The sequence below is a fragment of the Erpetoichthys calabaricus genome, chromosome 18 (assembly GCF_900747795.2).
Source record: "Erpetoichthys calabaricus chromosome 18, fErpCal1.3, whole genome shotgun sequence".
In the NCBI taxonomy this organism is placed as follows: Eukaryota; Metazoa; Chordata; class Cladistia; order Polypteriformes; family Polypteridae; genus Erpetoichthys; species Erpetoichthys calabaricus.
This window is the reverse complement of record NC_041411.2, coordinates 1-16244: the sequence shown is the minus strand read 5'-3', so window position 1 is coordinate 16244 and position 16244 is coordinate 1. Positions and strand designations below refer to the sequence as shown.

General features: G+C 45.1%; 1 long non-coding RNA gene across 3 annotated transcripts; it reads right to left on the bottom strand.

Annotated features, from left to right (window-relative positions):
- Positions 1-420: 420 nt before the first annotated feature.
- On the bottom strand, positions 421-16228 carry LOC127526233 (uncharacterized). 3 transcript variants are annotated; one of them, XR_007933870.1, is made up of 7 exons: positions 13635-16228; positions 13405-13469; positions 8986-9079; positions 8524-8733; positions 8051-8217; positions 2891-2979; positions 421-1010 (listed from the first exon to the last, which is right to left on the bottom strand). It is a non-coding gene; the product is annotated as an uncharacterized LOC127526233 (long non-coding RNA). The 3 variants fall into 3 exon arrangements; XR_007933869.1 differs by having other exon boundaries at positions 2891-8217; positions 13394-13483; positions 13635-16227; XR_007933868.1 differs by having other exon boundaries at positions 2891-8217; positions 13405-13483; positions 13635-16227.
- Positions 16229-16244: the final 16 nt, after the last annotated feature.

The following is a 16244-nucleotide window of genomic DNA, read 5'->3' as shown; positions in this document are numbered from 1 at the left end:
AATGTAAAGAACTTTATTAGACAATGTGAATGTTCATTTATGATTAAAGGAAGTGCCCCCCCCAGATTGTGTCGTGTATTCCTCTCCCCTCTGTTTTCTTTCCAGGGTCCCGTCCTCACCTGCTGAGCTCCAGGAGAAGTGAATGATGAGGACAATCCAGGACAGGGCACAATGGCTCGGTGTGTCGTCTTTGTTCTTATTTCAGCACACAGTGTGCCCCTTGATCAGTTGGGTTTACTGAGGATGATGAGGATCTTTGATCAAGATGGAGGATCCCAGCTTCAGTACCAAACAGTTGCTCTCCCCACTCTTGGTGACATTTAGGACAACACATTTCACCATATTGGTGGCCATTGTGACTCCATTAGTAGGAAATGGAGTAACTATTAAAATAAATAGTGTATAAATAGACACACAGAAGATACTTCAGAGGTTTAATATTTTGGTTCTCATTTCAAAATTACAGCAAAAGGGGAGGTTACATTTAATAAAAAACAAAAACCCAACAACAACAAGAATTTGCTGCATTTACAGGCCCAGATAACAGAATCCTCTCTCATGACTTGGTTAACAAAGCAGAAGTCGGATTACATAATATGGGGACAAACAGATAAGGAATAAATCAAACTGAGTTTGGGGTCTCAAGTGTACACAGTGCTCTTCCAATCAAACTTGAGGGCTTTTTGTAAAACTCAAGCCATTTCACTAGTCACCAGGTCACAGTCTTGCCAAGTGTGGAATAAAAGACCACAACAGCACCCTTCATGAATCAGAAAAAAGTATCAGCACAGGAGAGACGGTGCAGGCTCAGAGGGTCCTTCAGCTATGCGGCTGCTTTTCTTCATTTCCAGTCTTGTAGTCCTCATTCATTGGTGGCCACGTCATGGAGGACGGGACTCGCTTTATTTTGGCTATCTGCTTCAAGTCTTCACAGCTCCTTATTCAGTGGTCCCAGTTACTCAGACTGTTGCTCCAAGTGTGGCACACCTTTGTTGGGACCCCAGAACTGCCTAGAGAGAGAAAAACAGCAGTTTAAAAAAAAAAAAAAAACATTTCATAAATGGGCACAAGTTACCCACGTCACCGTTTAGTTTGTTGGTGCCAAGGGACTCAACCACACTGGCTCTGGAAAACGATATTCTTAAAAACAAATTGGATAAAACAATGCAATGAAAGAAGGATTACTATTGTGTTGAAAGTTTTATCAGCTGGCATCTTTAAGAAGGTTTGACGCTCCCACCCCCCCATTGTGCCCACTTTGACTTGGGGAGAGAGACTAATAGAATATATTTTTATAGCCCTTTAATTCTCATGTAGAGCTTTGTCCAAATTAAACCAATTTAGGGCCAAATGTTAAAGGCTTCAAATTCACATTTGCCGTTTTAGTCCTGCTACTCTTGTACAGAGGTGGTCTGCAGGCACTGGGGGGCCCTCGAGGGTCACGCTGCAGTTCCAGACGTCTGAATGCGTCCATAACCCTGCTTAATTAAGCCCTCCGTGAAACCCCCCTATTGGCACCTTGCATACCTGAACCTATGAGGCTGAGCAAAAGGTTCATATTCAGGACTTGAAATTCTAAGATCGTGTAGCTGAGGGTGGGCTGTGGCTACTGGCATTCACTCCTAGCAGACCACCACAGATTGTCGAGGCGGCCTGTTCTCCCTTTTTTAACTTTGCATTTGCACAAGAGCTCTACATGTAGAAGAACCTCAAATGAGTTTTTGGTGTCACTTTTGGTCTCCTTAAATTCTGTTCCCCACGTTGTACCCAAATACTGAAAACTAGCGAGGAGTGCTGCGGACATGTTCAAGCAGAGTCGCTACTTCAATGACCCCTTTGTGTCCCCACCGACTAGTCAGACTCCTGCCTTAATCAGACAAGCACCTCTCGGTCATTTGCCAAGTCTGCAAGGGGATCGTGGCAAACGCTTGTCTGTGTGAACTGAACCCTTTAGAACTCCGTGTCATTCGCACCCGTGTCTGCACTGCTCCACACCAGGTGAGGGAGTAAACGGCACAGGAAAAGGGAATTCAAAGGAATATGAAACATGGCGGCCAAACACACAGACTGGCAGCCAGTTGTCAAAGCAACAAGAACTTACTAGGCCGAGGCACCAATTTATCAAAGTGGATTGGATTGAAAACCTGCTGCCAGTGCCACCCCAGAACTGAATGTGGGGACCCCCCACTCCAGCTTCAAGCCTGGGGGTCCCTGTGGCTACAGCTCTTTTTTCCAACCAGTTTAATTGAATTGGTATTGGACTGAAGTAACGCAGCAGCTCCTCTGTTGGTGCTCAAATACAAAGAAGGGGCTTGGGATTATTTAAAAACTGCAGCCGCCTCCGGCCCCCCCAGGCAGCCCACCTGCAGTTCAGGAGAGCTCATCCACCTGCCACTAGGCCTGTTCAGGCCCCGCAGCCAGTATTTGGATAAGACCCCACCTAGTGGGGGGTGCGAACCCTGTGTTCTGAATGTGGGTCCCAATGCCACCAGTGCAGTGACGGGGGGGGGGGGGCTAAAGGGGGTCCTCACTATGTAAAGTGCTGGACAGACGGAAGGCATTAAAAAGGTGGAGAACCACTGGGTTAGCCTGTGTGGTGCAGTGAAACTATGGTGGTCCTCACTCTTCAAGCTTTAAAAGGAAGGGGTGGGATGTTCTGGGTTGATGTGACCCCCCACCTATCTGCACACTTCTGGGTACAGGGGAGGGTTATTTTAATTAGATAGTAAATTCCCTTTAATTTTAGGTTGATTTGTATCTGAAGTGTCAAGACTTTTACAGAATTAAAACAAAGGCCCTACAATTTAACAGTTTGGTGAAACACAGCAGCAATCGCGACCCCTTTGCGACACTTGGAATCAACATTTGAACACACAAGTTGGGGTCTTACCTTCGGGGTCTCTGCAGCCAGGCCTGGCATTCACCAGATCTTCCTTTTCTTGGGGGGCTCACAGTCTGCTTCACTCTTCAAGTTATTCACTGAAAAAATGGAGAAACAGTCAATCACTGCAATGGGAAATAAAACGTGGAGCACCTCTACAAAAAAAGACAAAGGGGAAGAGAGTGTGTGTTGCTAAATGTCCGACTGCCAGCTCTTACCGTAGAGTTTTCACTAAGACTGCAGGACAGCAGGCAGGTCACATCCAGGTGCCCTTTATGCTCAAGCAGCCGAGCACAGTGTGACACCCCCTAAGAGGAAAGTTTCAGGGGCCACACTCAGAACATCTGACAAGACGTCAAAAAGGAAGGTCAAGCCTTCGCTTTCACAGGCGGGGAGTGCAGACCCTCGACAGTTAAAACGGAGGTGTAGACACTAAAGACCTGCGGCTCCTTTTACACACACACTTGCAGGCCAGTTTATCACCTTACAAATGTCACCCTTTGAGAATTTAAAAGGGGGGGGGGGGTGTCTCCTTTTCAGTTCACCACCAGAAACCTTTGTATTGCAGTGAAGTGTGGTGTGAAAATCCTGGTAGGGTCACGTGAACCTGGAAGAGAAATCTCAAAAGGGTCAGAGCCAGCTTTAGAAGCCATGCATGGTGTGTGTGTGTGTGTGTGTTGAACTGAACCACCTGGGGGGGCCGCACATACAAAAGCAGCTCTCCAGCTTGAACCCACCCACTGGAGTACATGGCTGCCCGTCACATCTGGTGGGATCTCACCTGGGACTGACCCATGGGGCTCTGGACAGAATTCTGCTGGGGTTACCTCTGAACTTAAGTGAGCTGTGTAAGGGGGGTGGATTGGTAACTAGAAGGAGCCATGGAAGACTGGACAGCAGCTGAGAAAGCAGGACCCCAGTGAACTCCAAAACCAAACCCACTGACAGGCTGCTTTAAAGGAGCTTCCAGGTAGAAATTCAAAGTTCAGGCTGCACATTCTAAGAAAGGCAAGAGATGGAAGGGTCCAAGAGTCCAAACAAACTACAAACACACACAAGCAATACCTGCTGTGCTCACGTCTCGAAGAGGACTTCATCTGGAGTGGCTGTGCCCAGCCCTGCCCTGGTCATGCCAAGCCTAGGACTCCATGTGTTAGAAAACAAGATTTACTGAGGCTTTATCTCATACTTGGCCACCTAACAGCTAATGTGAGGAGAGTACTGGTGCAAAAATGGCTGCCATCACATCATCCAACTGGGTGGTACGCATTACTGGCGGCTGAAGCACTCAGCACCACGAGAAGAGCGCTATATACAGTAAACAAAGAATTAGTGGTGCCTTCCTGGCTCATGGGAGTTGAGCACTTCTGGCCACACAAGAGACGTCACCCTATACGTCAAGACATACCATAATCAGGTGAGAGGAGATAGTGGAGTCTGCCTTTGTGCTAACGAGTCCAACAAACAGGACAATCAAATTAAAGGGTACACGTCAACCGAGGAGGGCAACAACATCCTGACCACAGAGCTCAATGAAATTCACAGCAGCCAACAACAAACACCACACACCGGGCAGCAGGAAGAACACCGAGAAACGACAGAAAATACAAGACACTCGATTAGAGCTGCAGTCAAATGAAAAATGCTGTAGTGAAGCTTCAGCCATTGTGTAGACAACCTAGAGAAGAGGCCTTTTACGTTCTCCGAGATCTTGTGTGCCGTACAACCAAACTGAAAAGGCAGATGGCGACTGAAGTCTTCAACCCACCGTATGTGTAAATCAGATGAAGGCCCAACTGCTGTCGAGTTACTCTCAAGATCTGACATCCACCGATGTCCGAATCCACCAAACTAGAATGGACATCAAGTGCGTCCCATCTAAATACGTGTTGTGCATCTCATACTGGCAGGGTGTTCATCGTATCTCAGTTGCCCTACTAAAGGGCACTGCCATGGCTTCCTAAACCACACCAATTTAGTGTGGACTGTCCAGTTGGGTTTTCATAATGTCTGTTCTAGCAGCACCATTACAAGTCACAGCATTAGAGGAGTCAAGTGACAACAGGACAAAGTGGACGCTCGAGCACGGCCTTCACTTAGAGCAGCCACAGGCACAATGACAGACAATGCCAGCCACACGTTTAGGCTTTCCAGTGGCCTTTGTTCAGTTAGTATGGCCAAATGTCACAATAGTGGGAACAACAATTTGAGTAACGTCAACTGCCTCACTGGAATGGGACAGCTGCTCACAGCTCATTGGGTGCATCTCCTCCTCCAAGGAGACAGACACACTTGTTTAATTCCATAACAGGATAAAAGTTGCAATAATGAAGGCCTTTCATCCACCTCACTGGCCACCAGGAGTTAGGTAACTACACAAGATTAAGTAGGACGGCAGGCCCCTTGTCTCCATCCTGGAAAGAACAAAAAAATCTAAAACGTAAATCAATATTTTAATAAATTGCAGATATTGCCAGTTCTCTTTTCAAGTTTCAGTAATGCCATCGCTCAGCACAGTGACACGTGATAAAAGTGAAGACAGAAAGAGAACAGCAAACTCCTGTCTGGAAAAGCTTTTGCTCGAAACTGCGGAGTCAAGCTTAGCATTTCAAAAAGCAGTCCACGACCTCTCAAATGCACACGCCAGACAAGTCGGAGCACTCGGCACAAAAGGTGGTTTTTACAGACTGGCAAGTCGGACTTCACACTGAAAGCCTTAAAGATGGGGCACACCATAAAAAAGGGACACATTTGGCCAAACAGAACACCCCAGGAGTACACAATGTTTCAAATCGGAATCTACTGGACTCCTCCAGCGATGCAAATCCAACTCTTACAAGCCTACGTAAGCCAGACGCTCGCTCTGACAACAGTTTAAGTGTTCTTACAAAGCCAGCTCATTTTGGAATTCACTCAAAATAAGTTCAAAACCACAAATTGAAATATTTGTACTGTTAATCTTGTATTTTTTAGTTACAGGAGAGAACTCCACCTGTCCGGTTACTCTTGCAGAATTAACAGGATAGCGTTAACTTGCTTTGGAGAAAAGCGCCTGCCGAAAGCCATCAGCTAGTCCAGGGGATCCGACGCTTTAGAATCCCAATGCTGAAATCCTTCAGGAGTGACGAGCCCCCAGGACCATCACGGATATGTTATGGCATATTTATGAAAGCCACTACTACTTTATTAAAGACCTGTTCTTGTGACGACACTGCCCGGTTTATATAGGTGGACTCCAAACTGCCTCTTTTCCTCTGGTTCTGTCATTTAAACCTCATCTGTCTGCGTCTCCGCTACACCATTTTCTTTGCCCTTTACTCTTCATCCTTCACACAGCTCAATCCAAGTCAGGAGATTCCTCCATTTCCAGTCTTCACTAGCAGGGGGTCCTTTTCTACTGCACTGTCTTCCAAGAAATTCAACCAACCCTTGAATACAAGTGTGGCAATCTATCCTTCACTTTACCTGGACATCGACATCCTGGCACTAGTGCCAGGTCTGGGCAGCCACATTCTCCCTCACCAGGCATGGGGCGAGAGATCTAAAGGAAATGGTGACCCTAGGGCCCTGAAAGGTCGCCATTAAGATTCAGATCTCTGAGCCGTGCACTGGTTGGTGGGCTTTAACTGGCTCAATAACCCAAGACCAGAATAAATTTATTTAAATCTTTAGCATTAATTTGGCTTTAACTCTTCCCAATGGCCCTTTTGTGCTTTAAGAAATGGGACGTCAGCCCCACCTAGTGGACATTAATAGATACAACAGGCCACAGAAATCAAAAATGACCAACTAGAAGTTATATCTTACTCGTTCCAAATTAAAGTTGGATATGACAAAAGCACTAAAAAAAAAAAAAGTCACCTAGACAATGGATAGTAGAATACAGACTTCAACCTCACTAAAGAGGACTTTTGAAAAATAAAAAAAACCACACACCCTGGAACAAATCACGACTGAATGGCACTCCATCCAACTAAGTCTACATCATAGCCACACAATTCAAACTCCACTCTACCCGTATTACTAACAGACCAACTACAAACGTTTATTTTGCCGAGGGTCCACGGCCACAGCCAGTGCTCCAAACAGCGGCTATGAGACAAGAGTTCAAGCGACAGGAAAGGCCAGGAGATACCAACACAAGGCAGAAATCGCAGGCAGTGCTAGCGAGAGACAAAAGTTCTGTGAGAACCAGTTCATACTGGTGGATGTGGACTACTTTTGTGGTGGGCAACATTTATACTAGAATTAGTCTGGTGACAAACCACTGTCACATGACCCAACAACCTAAACCTAATAAAACAAAATGAATGTGCATCATAACCTTGACTTACAAACTCGTTACGCAACCACTGCATTTATTTAGGTGACAACTCCCTGAAAAGCCGACACTGGACTTTCAAAAGGTGAAAAGGAGAAGGATTACGAAATAAAATCAGCACTGCACGATGCTAGAAATGGAAAACAAATAAGTGAGGGAAAATCCCCAAGAATTCCATCAGACAGGCTGAGTCTGGACCAGCAGAAGGAAAGCGGCCTCCACAGCCCCAGGATTGACAACATTTCAAGGCCATGGAGTTAAAGCGTCAAACAGGTAACAAATCTAGGAGGAAGGAAGGAAGGAACAAAGCCAGGGCAGATGAAAGGAGTGAGAGCAGCCATGAAGAACCTGCGGTGATAAAGGACGAGATTAAGAGACCTGGAGAAATAGGAGTCCCCGAGGTGAGAAGGAGCGAATCTTCTCCTGGTCTTTGAAAAGGGGCTGTGAAAGAACACAAACAGACCAGTGTGGCTATGCGGAGGAGTTCTACAATAACTCCTCCTCTGCGAGGTCTGATCCATTAGCTGCCACCGACACCCCACTTCCCCTCAGTGGGTGCTTCCTACATAAATACAGTGAATGAGACTTTAGCCTGGCAAGAGGCCCTTTTAGTGCTGAATTTGCCACAAAGACTACATACAAGGGTATTGGTGGTGGTGGTGTATTTACAAGGGACACAGCCACTCCAGTCACATTACAAACAGCTTGCTGTGGACTTTGGCTCTCCTCTGAAGTTTGCTACAGGCCAAGAACTTGTAGTTATGTGTTCAACAGAAGGAGATCAAGGTAGGGCTAGGAAGAGAGGCTCCTGTAGAAGGACCAGTTTGTCAAATTGGGAAATGAATGACCTGTACGAGAGAATCCAGGTGGAGTGAGATGAGCAGCAGGACATGGGTTCCATTTCTGGGGTTCCTCTTCAAGTAGATTGATTAGCCCAGTGAACAGGAGACGAGTATGAAGAAACTCCTCATCCACAATGCTTGCTTGCAAAAGTCAACCTCATTACTTGGAAACTCTGAAAGAGGTAGAAAGGTTTTAGTGTACCAGCAAAGGAAGGAGCTGTAGATAACACTTCTGCTTCACAAGCCACCTGACTTAAGTCACAGAAAGGTAAAGCTGTACACCCAAGAGAGGAACAGAAACCCCGTAACAGCACTGATAAAATTGTGAATGGATTCTGAAGCAGAGGCCGCACTAACACAACGGTCAAGAGATCTCTTTATTATACATAGGTCTGGTTCAAAGCCTATGCAGGAAAGAAACACTTGTCCTAGAACAAACTACAGCACCAGCGACCTGGTGAAAACAAAATTCTAATTACCATTGATAGAAGTAGCTCTGCCAGCCTGTTAAAAGGTGATCATGGGAGGATCCTGGACGTCTGCTGAAGGCTTTTCCGAGGGTGACGAGAACTTCATGAGGAATGACTGCAAATGATGAAGTCGGCCACAGAGTCCGAGTCAGACTGGTTTAACTGCAGGATCACTGCCTTTCACATTACTGCCTTCTGCAAACTGCTGTATGACAAATCCTGCAGTAAAAGCGTTTTAATGTCAATGTGGACTTACAGATAAATTAGGAGGGAGACACAGATATGAGAGCATCCCAGCTGAAGCAGACTTCTCCCATGGCCTCGAGTTTTATTTTACGAATGTGTAATCAAAGTTGAATGTTCAGTAGATTGCTTTAAATTACATGTGGCTTGTCTATGAATATCTGCTGCAGACATTCTGCCCAAATCTCTCAATTTAATATTATCTGTAGACCTTAATGACAGACTCACCTTCTATAATGCACACATGATCTTCCACCCTTGCCATCTGTGGGACTAGAGGTGCCATGTTCAAGAGTCCACTTCGGTCATCTAGATTCATACACTTGAGCAAAGCCAAAAAACAAAAAAAAAAAAGTCAACACAGCATAGTCAGAAATAAAAATATGAACAGCACTGGGCTTTAATAGACTAATTCTTCAACAGGGCGGACATGAATTACCTGACAGAGCGATGCCTAGTACACTTGTAAACAGTTTATTAAGGATGACCAGTTTTTGGACAAGTCCGGCCATTAACAAATGAAGCCTGTATAGTCAACCAGGGACGGACTGCATCTCAAATTCTTCAGGTGGCGGCACCTTTAGTGACTTACAAGCCAACATGAACACAGGGATCTTAAAACAAGAGCTTTATGGTCAAGAGAGAAATGCAATGGTGAAAACATGGCACCCCACATCTAGGCATCAAGTGCAACTTTATTTTTGGACAGAGTGCAGAACAAAGGACACTCCACGAAAGAACATACAGAGAAAACCTTAACCCCCATTAGGACCACTGGGGGGCACACAGAGCTACAAATGAGGAGCTTTGCAGCGGTGAACACTGGATGCAGCAGGTGTGTCCGTACCCACTCCCATAATGCCATGGCTTACACTTGTGTCAATCCTCTACTGGCTAACTTACCCAACACAGCTGGAGAAGCGAGCTGGAATACCAGAGGTGTAGTTTGGGCCTCCGAGTGACTAATTTATATCAAAGATCTTTTATAGGAGGAGGTTTTTATTCCTAACCCCCCCATCAGACAGTCGAAAAAATGTACAATCTGAATTGGAGTTATGTGAGGACCTCTGGGGAGGGCACTTTTTGTCACAAAGATCCCCAGGGAAGACCATTTGGAGTAGTGTGGCCAAGAACTCTCCTGCTATGAGGAGGAGGAGGTGAACAGACTGGCCTACAAAACGATAAAAGCGAACTAAAAAGACAGCTCTGGTGTCCAGGGTGTGCAGTACCAGAGTGCTTTGCGGTCAGTCCAAGTGAAGAAATCTGCACAATGATTCAAGCAGTCAAAACTTCACACAGCGGCTCCCATCTAACAATTAAAATTCTATATGAAAGCCCTGAAAAGGAAAAAAGTGAGCACAACATGACAAACATTACCATTTTATACTGGCAGCATGAGGTCTTAACTTTTGGGGTACAACGTAAGTTGGTCATAAAGAGCCAATGAAGTATGTGAAGCAGCCTAATACCACCCTGAAGCCGGACACGTGATTGCCACCTGGTTTTGATATAATTTAACTTATTCTCTTCTCCACATGCCATGAAGGTCTGGACTACTGGCATGCGATGGAATAAAATGCCCCGTGTAAGCCAACTGTAGGGTCAGCTCCAGAATTGACAACCTTAGCCTTGAAAGCCACGAGTCCGACGACAGAATTCTAAGGCTTTGAAAGCCGACTTATTAGCCTGATTGGGAACTTCAAACCCGCGTTTAAATTTGAGAGTCTTGTGTCACCAACAGCTACGTTCTCGGTTATCCTGGCAACAGCAAGTGCTGCATGTTGAGCAGCGTTTGAAGAAGAGATAACAAACCATTCAAAGTGCAGCCTTCATTATCATGATTTTAGCAACTGACACCTCATACAAAAACAAAATGGAGAAAAACCGCCTGTGGTGTTGTGTTTAAGGCTTGTCTGGGGGTCACATTTCAAAAACATTTCCATACGCGTTCACACACAGCTTAAAGCAAATAGAACGCCAACAGTTAGACTACCATATGCCCGCTGTGCCCGCCTATTGCTTCACAAACCTTTTCTTGCCATCTAAAGATCATTCAAAGCTGTACATTAAAACCTAGCAGCTTATGAGGGTAAAACAGAATTGTCCATCTATTTTTATTTAAGGATAAACTCAAACATTTGTCCTTCACTGCAACACCAACAGGACTACTGTGTCCCTAAATCAAAACCACTCGAGCTCCTCTTGAAACAGCAACCTGTGTCTGACCTGGAGAATAGAGTTATAAATTCAATCAGATGTACGCAGTGATTTCCAAGGAATGGGACGAGAGAGTGCAACGTTTAGGAAGAAGTGAAAAGCAAACTTGAGAACAGACAGCTTGCAGGTTTATATTCCGGTCGGTGACTACGCCTACAGTGGGGTCCACTCCCAGCTCTGTGGCCCACTTTGCAGGTTTTTGGTTCTCCCAGTCTGCCCAGTTAATTGATCTGCTTATCTCTTACTGTGCATTTAGAAAAAAGCAGATGTGTGAGATTAACATTTTCCACTATAGTTTAACTTTTATAGTGTTAAGTCAGTCGTTTTCCTATCAAATCATCTTTGTGTCAAGTTTACTTCTTTAATTGTATCCTAATAAAGATAACTAACAATGCAGGTGTTCTACTCCGGGACCGAGGAGTGCAATGACAGAGGGCTGAAAGGCTTGTTCAGCTTCAGACTCACTACTGAAACTCAAGTAAACCACAAAGCCTTAAATCTGAAAGACGACAGACCCCAAGATTATAAACACCAAAATTACCCCCCCCCCCCAAACAAAACCACAAATTCATTCGTACAAACCCACTAAGTTTCTTGTGTCAGGCCTTTCAGCACTCCACGTCATTTGTTCCCATCTACTTTCTTCATTGTTAATTGTCACATTAGGATGTAATTTGGGGGACAAACCTCACAGAAATACATTAATGTCGTTAACTATGCCAATCTCTAAATCGCTTCATAGTATAACCTCACACAGCTGCTTTTATAATTGCACAAATCATCAAGATGTCCAAAATACACAGTGATTACCAAATCGGTGCGTTCCCGGGGGTCCCTCCAATGGCACTGGACTAACAGCACAAGAAGTCCCGTTCAGACACTTCTGTCTCCACTGCCATTTCCTACTCACTTGACGGGCTGGGAAAACCAAAGTTAAAGATTCACTTGGGAACTGCAGCCTGTAAACTTGGATCAGTCAGCCAAGTTGCTGTTTATAAAGGAGTTGCAACACAAGCGACATCCCATTAAAGTCACTGACGCCTGGGCCTTCTCAGCACTGCACTGAAATGACAAACTGACTGTAGGCCACAAACTCGATAGACACTGAGCTTACAACAGTTTAACAGACAAGTGAATCGTACTGTGAAACACCAGCGAGACACGCAGCTGTGAAATAGAAAACCAAAGCAGGCCTGGAGGGCACTCCGGCTTCTGTTACAGCGCCTACTACTTCATTGGGACAATTTTCAGCCAACTCAAAATTGAAAGACAAATATGCATGAGTATAGAAGGAGATGAAGTTGTGAAAAGTGAAATAAGATTCCAGTCTGACAATGCAAATAAAACCTGATGGTCAAACTCGCCTCATTACTGGTCCACTTTAGGATCAGGGGATTCATCTTGGTCCTCTAAATCCCTAAAAATTCCCTTTTCCTCTCCACTGTAAACACTTCACGCCACCCCCAGACTTCAGCGGTGAGTGACAAGCTGCTAGCGAGGACCGGACTGCTTATGAAACCACGTAGGCCTCCGTGGCAACCCACAGCCGGTGTGCCAGCCCCGTCACGTGGCACCGCTGAAGCAGACCTGAAATGTTGGTAGGCGAATAAGGTAAATGCTATTCTTACCAGCCCCCCCCCCCCGGTAATGCCTGGGTAGGCCCATTTACCACAATGCCAATCCGTCAAAGTCCACCATTATTGCTGCATCGACTTTAGGGCCATTTGATCATTTTGAGAGATTTGCCAGTATGCACACATCAGGTGATTTGTAAACTGGACGCTACAGGAGGCGGAGGTAGGAGCGCCACATCACTGCTTCACTTCATTCAATAGCAAGATCCACACTTTGTGGTCAAATACCATGGGCTTAGTTGTCTAACAACAATCAGGTGAACATCAGTCTGGGGGACGGTTTAAGGACCGGCGTTATTAGAAATGGTGACATCACCACAAACAGTTACAATTCATACAAGACCTAAAAACAACACCAATATCAGATGGAATTTAACCAAACATGAGGCTTTATACACACACACACACACACACTGGGGGACCCAGAATCTGGAATGGGGTGGGCAGCTCATTCCACCACTCAGAGGTACATGTCAAACGCAGAGGTGGCATCATCAGAGCGGAGGGCTCAGGGAGGAGCACACAGGACTGGACCGGTGTCTCCACATCTGTACCTGCACTCCCGTGGCTTACCACAGGTATGGAGGGAGGCTCGGCAGCACAACAAACATGCAGCTGCTGGAAGCGACATGCGCCCACCGTGTCCTCCTTCAAGTCCTAGCAGTTGACTACTTTTGCAGAGTTTTCTTTCTTAAATTACAATTCATTTGTTGTACCCACAATCTGAGCTGCATTGGAGAAAATGCACCAAATATTGAAAACCAAACTATTTTATATCTGCATACCTTAGACTTACCCTCAAATTGCACTCATCTTCCACGATTCCAAAAAGGGCTGATGGGTTTGGAAATCCGTTTCAATCTGCCAGGCACAAACTTAAGAGACAAAAAACACACCCAAATTAAATCAACACAACAGGAATGGCTGGAGGAGAAATCAAACACGAACAACAGCATTTACAAAGGATAAAGGAGTTCTGGCTTGAATACGCAGTAATTCCACAGCACCGGCGTTCACGTGGCTTACCTTACACATGCAGGGAGGCCTCCTGCAGTCGCAGACGATCCAATCTTATTTCTGTAAATATCTGCCAGTCAATTATAAACAGCAATTCCTGGCCAAGGTATTCAGGTGGCACATGAGGGGACCCTGCAGGGTCAATGCAGGGCTGGCAATATTCATAACCAATTATCAAGCTGAAAAGCGCTTGTGAAAACATTTATGAAAGGCCTTAAGGTCAGGAGACAAACGCAACGGGAGAAGAATGTTACTCCACATCATGACTGCAGATACAAGCTCACCGATAGAGGACTACAATGGCGGAACATACAGAGACAAATCCACCGAGCACTGGGACCACTGGCACGTGAGGTGCTGGACCTCCTCTTACAAGCCTGTCACTGACAGCAGCGGCGGCCACAAGTGCTCACATGGGCTTCAGGTGGCGGCTGTTGGATCTCGCACACACACGCACAGCTTCTGTAAAATTAAACCTCACCTCAGGGACAAAAAGTATCACCCACCTACAGAGGAAACGAGTTTAGCATTGAAGTTCTAGGCTGCCCATTGGTTGGCAGAATAGTAAATCAATTAAATGAAATGGTTTTAAATTTTACAAAAACAAATTGGTTTTTAACTGGCTAACACTTTAGAGTTATGCTCAGAGAACTTTTACTACCAAAGGAAAAGGAGCAGCAACATTAAAACTCCCACATTACTAGCTCTACTTAAACTCCACCATTATAAACAAAATGGATTTTGCGTTAAACTCATCTTAAGACCCCTAATGTGGTGTAAAGGTCACTTGACATCTGCAGATCTTATAGTTTAAGTCTTAAGGCGTGTCTCATTTTTTTGGCTCCCCACTTCTACACACACTATGGATGACTCTTAACAGTAACTGGGGGGCCACCTCCAGATTAAACAACCCGAGTTTGACTTCCAAATCTTTCCTTTCCAGTTCCTGACTTCCAACATTGTGCTTGCATGCGTCCCTATTAAATAAACTTTTCAAAATGTATACAATTAGATGAGACAAGTCAAAATGTTTACAGCAGCAGCTCTTTTGCCGGATATTGAACTTAAAAGCCGCGATTACTTTGTGAATCTCACTTCACTTTTGCTGTTCACAGCTCTACGTATCCCTTTGACTTGTAAGGACTGGGCGTCTTTAATAATTAAAAGGCCATCGCTGGACATTTAGGAGGACAGCCTCGTCTGTATTGTCATTTTCTTACCAATTCACCTCTCCCTGCGTTTGCTCCCCCAATTGTTTCCTTACAAGGACAATCCACAATGGCGTCTCGGAGACGTAGGCCATCTGGAAGGTTGCAGGTTCAAGTGCCGTTCCTGCCAGTAAGGCTTCTACTCCACTGGGCCCTTAACCTGAAAATTGTTCCAGGGTTGCTGTAATATGGCTGACCACCCCCCCTCGGTCATAAAAAGATTAATCCCCAAAGAGAAATGAAGTATTTTAAAATCAAACAAAAAATGGAGTAGACTGAAACAAATGACACAATGAAAGACTTGCACTATCAGAAGGTAAAGAACCACACCACCTAGAAAAAGAGTGAAAAAAAAAATCATAGCAAGGCTAGAAGCCCCACAGTAACCCCCACATAGCATAGACAATCCAATAAAAGGACACTAGAAACTTAACACCATCTTTCAGCATGCAGTGTCATTTGCTCCCATCTACTTCATTCATTGTCATAGTGGGATAAAATAAAAAGGGCAAACCTCACAGAGCAGGGTGAATGATCGGAGAATGACAGGAGTAGTTTGGAATCGTTCAGGAATGTTCACATGACAGAATAATAAAAGATCAAGCGATTAAATAAGGAGATCAATAAGATGTCCCTGGGACTAGACTGGCCGGGAAGTCCTTTCCAAATCCCAATATGCACTCGACATGAAATGAAGTCAAAGATTCAATCTCGGGCATTAAGGTTATGGACTGTTAATACATTCATAATGCCAGGGGATTTGCAGAACCGTCAATCATACTGTGAAACAGCAGCCCTACACACTTGCATTGAGATGCACTAAGTAATCAAAGTGAGACGGCCATCAAGTCAACACATGCCAGGACTTCAAGCAACTGCTGTAATAGGAGCCACGCTGATGTTAGGAAAGAACAGGGAAGACTGGAATTGCACAATGCACTAGGATACAATAGAAAAACAGGACGAGAAGTGAAAGGATTGACTTGCAAACTAAACAGACCCCCAAAAACGTACTGTTTCAGAACAAAAACTCAAAAGGATGCAACTATGAAGAGGTCTGGAGAAAAAAACTCCCATCTTCTATGCCACAAAGTTAATCTCAGCATGTGCAGACGGGTGAACCGGCAAGGGTAGGGTGCTGAGCCCCCTTCTGTACTCTTTCACGTCATCATAAAATCTGTTGCCAACACCACAAGATTCCAAAAGATAATGAGATGTACCTGCTGGACAACCACCAAAACTAAAGTGCTCATCACACAATCTACCAAACGGAGGGGATTCTGGGAAATTGAGTACACAACTTGAGATTTCTTGGAAGGGCCAGAAGAGAGGGAATGAATAAACTGGGCACAACAGGCATCATGTGGAGAGGACTCAAGAACTGCTCTTAGGTGACGGAGTGCAGAGCACA